General features: G+C 40.9%; 21 non-coding genes across 21 annotated transcripts in view; all 21 read right to left on the bottom strand.

Moving 5' to 3' along the window:
• trnas-aga (transfer RNA serine (anticodon AGA)) overlaps window positions 1-73 on the bottom strand; it is an 82-nt gene extending 9 nt beyond the window's left edge. The window contains exon 1 of the tRNA in view: window positions 1-73. This exon is cut by the window's left edge and continues 9 nt beyond it. This is a non-coding gene — a tRNA (tRNA-Ser).
• Window positions 74-353: 280 nt separating this feature from the next.
• Window positions 354-435, bottom strand: trnas-aga (transfer RNA serine (anticodon AGA)). The gene has a single exon. It is a non-coding gene; the product is annotated as a tRNA-Ser (tRNA).
• A 117-nt stretch (window positions 436-552) lies between these two features.
• Window positions 553-624, bottom strand: trnag-ucc (transfer RNA glycine (anticodon UCC)). The gene has a single exon. It is a non-coding gene; the product is annotated as a tRNA-Gly (tRNA).
• Window positions 625-915: 291 nt separating this feature from the next.
• Window positions 916-987, bottom strand: trnag-ucc (transfer RNA glycine (anticodon UCC)). The gene has a single exon. It is a non-coding gene; the product is annotated as a tRNA-Gly (tRNA).
• Window positions 988-1,080: 93 nt separating this feature from the next.
• Window positions 1,081-1,162, bottom strand: trnas-aga (transfer RNA serine (anticodon AGA)). The gene has a single exon. It is a non-coding gene; the product is annotated as a tRNA-Ser (tRNA).
• Window positions 1,163-1,442: 280 nt separating this feature from the next.
• Window positions 1,443-1,524, bottom strand: trnas-aga (transfer RNA serine (anticodon AGA)). The gene has a single exon. It is a non-coding gene; the product is annotated as a tRNA-Ser (tRNA).
• Window positions 1,525-1,640: 116 nt separating this feature from the next.
• trnag-ucc (transfer RNA glycine (anticodon UCC)) lies at window positions 1,641-1,712 on the bottom strand. Its single transcript has one exon. It is a non-coding gene; the product is annotated as a tRNA-Gly (tRNA).
• A 292-nt stretch (window positions 1,713-2,004) lies between these two features.
• trnag-ucc (transfer RNA glycine (anticodon UCC)) lies at window positions 2,005-2,076 on the bottom strand. Its single transcript has one exon. It is a non-coding gene; the product is annotated as a tRNA-Gly (tRNA).
• Window positions 2,077-2,169: 93 nt separating this feature from the next.
• Window positions 2,170-2,251, bottom strand: trnas-aga (transfer RNA serine (anticodon AGA)). The gene has a single exon. It is a non-coding gene; the product is annotated as a tRNA-Ser (tRNA).
• Window positions 2,252-2,367: 116 nt separating this feature from the next.
• On the bottom strand, window positions 2,368-2,442 carry trnar-ccu (transfer RNA arginine (anticodon CCU)). Its single transcript is given in 2 exon segments — window positions 2,368-2,402; window positions 2,406-2,442. It is a non-coding gene; the product is annotated as a tRNA-Arg (tRNA).
• Window positions 2,443-2,535: 93 nt separating this feature from the next.
• trnas-aga (transfer RNA serine (anticodon AGA)) lies at window positions 2,536-2,617 on the bottom strand. The gene has a single exon. It is a non-coding gene; the product is annotated as a tRNA-Ser (tRNA).
• Window positions 2,618-2,733: 116 nt separating this feature from the next.
• Window positions 2,734-2,805, bottom strand: trnag-ucc (transfer RNA glycine (anticodon UCC)). Its single transcript has one exon. It is a non-coding gene; the product is annotated as a tRNA-Gly (tRNA).
• Window positions 2,806-2,898: 93 nt separating this feature from the next.
• Window positions 2,899-2,980, bottom strand: trnas-aga (transfer RNA serine (anticodon AGA)). Its single transcript has one exon. It is a non-coding gene; the product is annotated as a tRNA-Ser (tRNA).
• A 116-nt stretch (window positions 2,981-3,096) lies between these two features.
• Window positions 3,097-3,168, bottom strand: trnag-ucc (transfer RNA glycine (anticodon UCC)). Its single transcript has one exon. It is a non-coding gene; the product is annotated as a tRNA-Gly (tRNA).
• A 93-nt stretch (window positions 3,169-3,261) lies between these two features.
• trnas-uga (transfer RNA serine (anticodon UGA)) lies at window positions 3,262-3,343 on the bottom strand. Its single transcript has one exon. It is a non-coding gene; the product is annotated as a tRNA-Ser (tRNA).
• A 118-nt stretch (window positions 3,344-3,461) lies between these two features.
• trnag-ucc (transfer RNA glycine (anticodon UCC)) lies at window positions 3,462-3,533 on the bottom strand. Its single transcript has one exon. It is a non-coding gene; the product is annotated as a tRNA-Gly (tRNA).
• Window positions 3,534-3,626: 93 nt separating this feature from the next.
• trnas-aga (transfer RNA serine (anticodon AGA)) lies at window positions 3,627-3,708 on the bottom strand. Its single transcript has one exon. It is a non-coding gene; the product is annotated as a tRNA-Ser (tRNA).
• A 116-nt stretch (window positions 3,709-3,824) lies between these two features.
• On the bottom strand, window positions 3,825-3,896 carry trnag-ucc (transfer RNA glycine (anticodon UCC)). The gene has a single exon. It is a non-coding gene; the product is annotated as a tRNA-Gly (tRNA).
• Window positions 3,897-3,989: 93 nt separating this feature from the next.
• On the bottom strand, window positions 3,990-4,071 carry trnas-aga (transfer RNA serine (anticodon AGA)). Its single transcript has one exon. It is a non-coding gene; the product is annotated as a tRNA-Ser (tRNA).
• A 280-nt stretch (window positions 4,072-4,351) lies between these two features.
• On the bottom strand, window positions 4,352-4,433 carry trnas-aga (transfer RNA serine (anticodon AGA)). Its single transcript has one exon. It is a non-coding gene; the product is annotated as a tRNA-Ser (tRNA).
• Window positions 4,434-4,549: 116 nt separating this feature from the next.
• Window positions 4,550-4,621, bottom strand: trnag-ucc (transfer RNA glycine (anticodon UCC)). The gene has a single exon. It is a non-coding gene; the product is annotated as a tRNA-Gly (tRNA).
• Window positions 4,622-5,000: the final 379 nt, after the last annotated feature.

The raw sequence follows: 5,000 nt of genomic DNA, 5'->3' as shown, positions 1-5,000 counted from the left end.
CAGGATTTGAACCTACGCAGGGAAACCCCAATGGATTTCTAGTCCATCGCCTTAACCACTCGGCCACAACAACACATGAAGAGATGTAATTCAACAGGGCTTATAATGGCCTGATATCGTAGGTTTGAGCACATTGAGGATAGTATGAAATGTTTTTTTCAATTCTTGTTTCATTAGAAAAACACTTCTGCAACTCCCTGGAAACGAACCCGGGTCAACTGCTTGGAAGGCAGCTATGCTCACCACTGTACCACCATTGCATGCATTAATCTCCAGTAAAAGTACTTTTCTCTTATTTGATGCAAAATATTGCATTTACTGTAAAAGAGCAGGAAGTAATACTAGACGAGCTTCATTGTTGGCAGGATTTGAACCTACGCGGGGAAACCCCAATGGATTTCTAGTCCATCGCCTTAACCACTCGGCCACAACAACACATGTAGTGATGTACTTCAACAGGGCTAATAATGGCCTGATATTGTAGGTTTGAGCAGATTGAGGATAGGATGAATTGGTTTTTTTTCCAATTCTTGTTTAATAGAAAAACACTTCTGCAATGGCCGGGAATCGAACCCGGGTCAACTGCTTGGAAGGCAGCTATGCTCACCACTATACCACCAATGCATGAATTTATCTGCAGTAAAAGTACTTTTCTCTTTTTTGATGCAAATGATTGCATTTAATGTAAAAGAGAAGGAAGTAATACTAGACGAGCTTCGTTGTTGGCAGGATTTGAACCTACGCGGGGAAACCCCAATGGATTTCTAGTCCATCGCCTTAACCATTTGGCCACAACAACACATGAAAACAGTAATAAAACAGGACTAATAATGGCCTGATATCTTAGGTTTGAGCACATGGAGGATAGGATGAAATGTTTTTTTTTCCAATTCTTTTTTAATAGAAAAACACTTCTGCAATGGCCGGGAATCGAACCCGGGTCAACTGCTTGGAAGGCAGCTATGCTCACCACTATACCACCATTGCATGCATTTGTCTGCAGTAAAAGTACTTTTCTCTTATTTGATGCAAATGATTGCATTTAATGTAAAAGAGCAGGAAGTAATACTAGACGAGCTTCGTTGTTGGCAGGATTTGAACCTACGCGGGGAAACCCCAATGGATTTCTAGTCCATCGCCTTAACCACTCGGCCACAACAACACATGAAGAGATGTAATTCAACAGGGCTTATAATGGCCTGATATCGTAGGTTTGAGCACATTGAGGATAGTATGAAATGTTTTTTTCAATTCTTGTTTCATTAGAAAAACACTTCTGCAACGCCCTGGAAACGAACCCGGGTCAACTGCTTGGAAGGCAGCTATGCTCACCACTGTACCACCATTGCATGCAATAATCTCCAGTAAAAGTACTTTTCTCTTATTTGATGCAAAATATTGCATTTACTGTAAAAGAGCAGGAAGTAATACTAGACGAGCTTCGTTGTTGGCAGGATTTGAACCTACGCGGGGAAACCCCAATGGATTTCTAGTCCATCGCCTTAACCATTCGGCCACAACAACACATGAAAACAGTAATAAAACGGGACTAATAATGGCCTGATATCTTAGGTTTGAGCACTTGGAGGATAGGATGAAATGTTTTTTTTTCCAATTCTTTTTTAATAGAAAAACACTTCTGCAATGGCCGGGAATCGAACCCGGGTCAACTGCTTGGAAGGCAGCTATGCTCACCACTATACCACCATTGCATGCATTTTGCTGCAGTAAAAGTACTTTTCTCTTATTTGATGCAAATGATTGCATTTAATGTAAAAGAGCAGGACGTAATACTAGACGAGCTTCGTTGTTGGCAGGATTTGAACCTACGCTGGGAAACCCCAATGGATTTCTAGTCCATCGCCTTAAACACTCGGCCACAACAACACATGTAGTGATGTACTTCAACAGGGCTAATAATGGCCTGATATTGTAGGTTTGAGCAGATTGAGGATAGGATGAATTGTTTTTTTTTCCAATTCTTGTTTAATAGAAAAACACTTCTGCAATGGCCGGGAATCGAACCCGGGTCAACTGCTTGGAAGGCAGCTATGCTCACCACTATACCACCAATGCATGAATTTATCTGCAGTAAAAGTACTTTTCTCTTTTTTGATGCAAATGATTGCATTTAATGTAAAAGAGAAGGAAGTAATACTAGACGAGCTTCGTTGTTGGCAGGATTTGAACCTACGCGGGGAAACCCCAATGGATTTCTAGTCCATCGCCTTAACCACTCGGCCACAACAACACATGAAAACAGTAATAAAACAGGACTAATAATGGCCTGATATCTTAGGTTTGAGCACATGGAGGATAGGATGAAATGTTTTTTTTTTCAATTCTTTTTTAATAGAAAAACACTTCTGCAATGGCCGGGAATCGAACCCGGGTCAACTGCTTGGAAGGAGGCAGCTATGCTCACCACTATACCACCATTGCATGCATTTGTCTGCAGTAAAAGTACTTTTCTCTTATTTGATGCAAATGATTGCATTTAATGTAAAAGAGAAGGAAGTAATACTAGACGAGCTTCGTTGTTGGCAGGATTTGAACCTACGCGGGGAAACCCCAATGGATTTCTAGTCCATCGCCTTAACCACTCGGCCACAACAACACATGAAAACAGTAATAAAACAGGACTAATAATGGCCTGATATCTTAGGTTTGAGCACATGGAGGATAGGATGAAATGTTTTTTTTTCCAATTCTTGTTTAATATAAAAACACTTCTGCAATGGCCGGGAATCGAACCCGGGTCAACTGCTTGGAAGGCAGCTATGCTCACCACTATACCACCAATGCATGAATTTATCTGCAGTAAAAGTACTTTTCTCTTTTTTGATGCAAATGATTGCATTTAATGTAAAAGAGAAGGAAGTAATACTAGACGAGCTTCGTTGTTGGCAGGATTTGAACCTACGCGGGGAAACCCCAATGGATTTCTAGTCCATCGCCTTAACCACTCGGCCACAACAACACATGAAAACAGTAATAAAACAGGACTAATAATGGCCTGAAATCTTAGGTTTGAGCACATGGAGGATAGGATGAAATGTTTTTTTTTCCAATTCTTGTTTAATATAAAAACACTTCTGCAATGGCCGGGAATCGAACCCAGGTCAACTGCTTGGAAGGCAGCTATGCTCACCACTATACCACCATTGCATGCATTTATCTCAGTAAAAATACTTTTCTCTTATTTGATGCAAAAATATTGCATTTACTGTAAAAGAGCAGGAAGTAATACTAGACGAGCTTCGTTGTTGGCAGGATTTGAACCTACGCGGGGAAACCCCAATGGACTTCAAGTCCATCGCCTTAACCACTCGGCCACAACAACACATGAAGAGATGTAATTCAACAGGGCTAATAATGGCCTGAAATGTCGTAGGTTTGAGCACATTGAGCATAGGATGAAACGTTTTTTTTCCAATTCTTGTTTAATATAAAAACACTTCTGCAATGGCCGGGAATCGAACCCGGGTCAACTGCTTGGAAGGCAGCTATGCTCACCACTATACCACCAATGCATGAATTTATCTGCAGTAAAAGTACTTTTCTCTTTTTTGATGCAAATGATTGCATTTAATGTAAAAGAGAAGGAAGTAATACTAGACGAGCTTCGTTGTTGGTAGGATTTGAACCTACGCGGGGAAACCCCAATGGATTTCTAGTCCATCGCCTTAACCATTTGGCCACAACAACACATGAAAACAGTAATAAAACAGGACTAATAATGGCCTGATATCTTAGGTTTGAGCACATGGAGGATAGGATGAAATGTTTTTTTTTCCAATTCTTTTTTAATAGAAAAACACTTCTGCAATGGCCGGGAATCGAACCCGGGTCAACTGCTTGGAAGGCAGCTATGCTCACCACTATACCACCATTGCATGCATTTGTCTGCAGTAAAAGTACTTTTCTCTTATTTGATGCAAATGATTGCATTTAATGTAAAAGAGCAGGAAGTAATACTAGACGAGCTTCGTTGTTGGCAGGATTTGAACCTACGCGGGGAAACCCCAATGGATTTCTAGTCCATCGCCTTAACCACTCGGCCACAACAACACATGAAGAGATGTAATTCAACAGGGCTTATAATGGCCTGATATCGTAGGTTTGAGCACATTGAGGATAGTATGAAATGTTTTTTTCAATTCTTGTTTCATTAGAAAAACACTTCTGCAACGCCCTGGAAACGAACCCGGGTCAACTGCTTGGAAGGCAGCTATGCTCACCACTGTACCACCATTGCATGCAATAATCTCCAGTAAAAGTACTTTTCTCTTATTTGATGCAAAATATTGCATTTACTGTAAAAGAGCAGGAAGTAATACTAGACGAGCTTCGTTGTTGGCAGGATTTGAACCTACGCGGGGAAACCCCAATGGATTTCTAGTCCATCGCCTTAACCATTCGGCCACAACAACACATGAAAACAGTAATAAAACGGGACTAATAATGGCCTGATATCTTAGGTTTGAGCACTTGGAGGATAGGATGAAATGTTTTTTTTTCCAATTCTTTTTTAATAGAAAAACACTTCTGCAATGGCCGGGAATCGAACCCGGGTCAACTGCTTGGAAGGCAGCTATGCTCACCACTATACCACCATTGCATGCATTTGTCTGCAGTAAAAGTACTTTTCTCTTATTTGATGCAAATGATTGCATTTATTGTAAAAGAGCAGGAAGTAATACTAGACGAGCTTTGTTGTTGGCAGGATTTGAACCTATGTGGGGAAACCCCAATGGATTTCTAGTCCATCGCCTTAACCACTCGGCCACAACAACACATGAAGAGATGTATTTCAACAGGGCTTATAATGGCCTGATATCGTAGGTTTGAGCACATTGAGGATAGTATGAAATGTTTTTTTCAATTCTTGTTTCATTAGAAAAACACTTCTGCAACGCCCTGGAAACGAACCCGGGTCAACTGCTTGGAAGGCAGCTATGCTCACCACTGTACCACCATTGCATGCATTAAACTCCAGT

This window comes from Callionymus lyra, chromosome 17, assembly GCF_982586985.1.
Source record: "Callionymus lyra chromosome 17, fCalLyr1.hap1.1, whole genome shotgun sequence".
Lineage (NCBI taxonomy): Eukaryota > Metazoa > Chordata > Actinopteri > Syngnathiformes > Callionymidae > Callionymus > Callionymus lyra.
The sequence above is the reverse complement of the archived record's forward strand: the minus strand, read 5'-3'. Positions and strand labels throughout refer to the sequence as shown.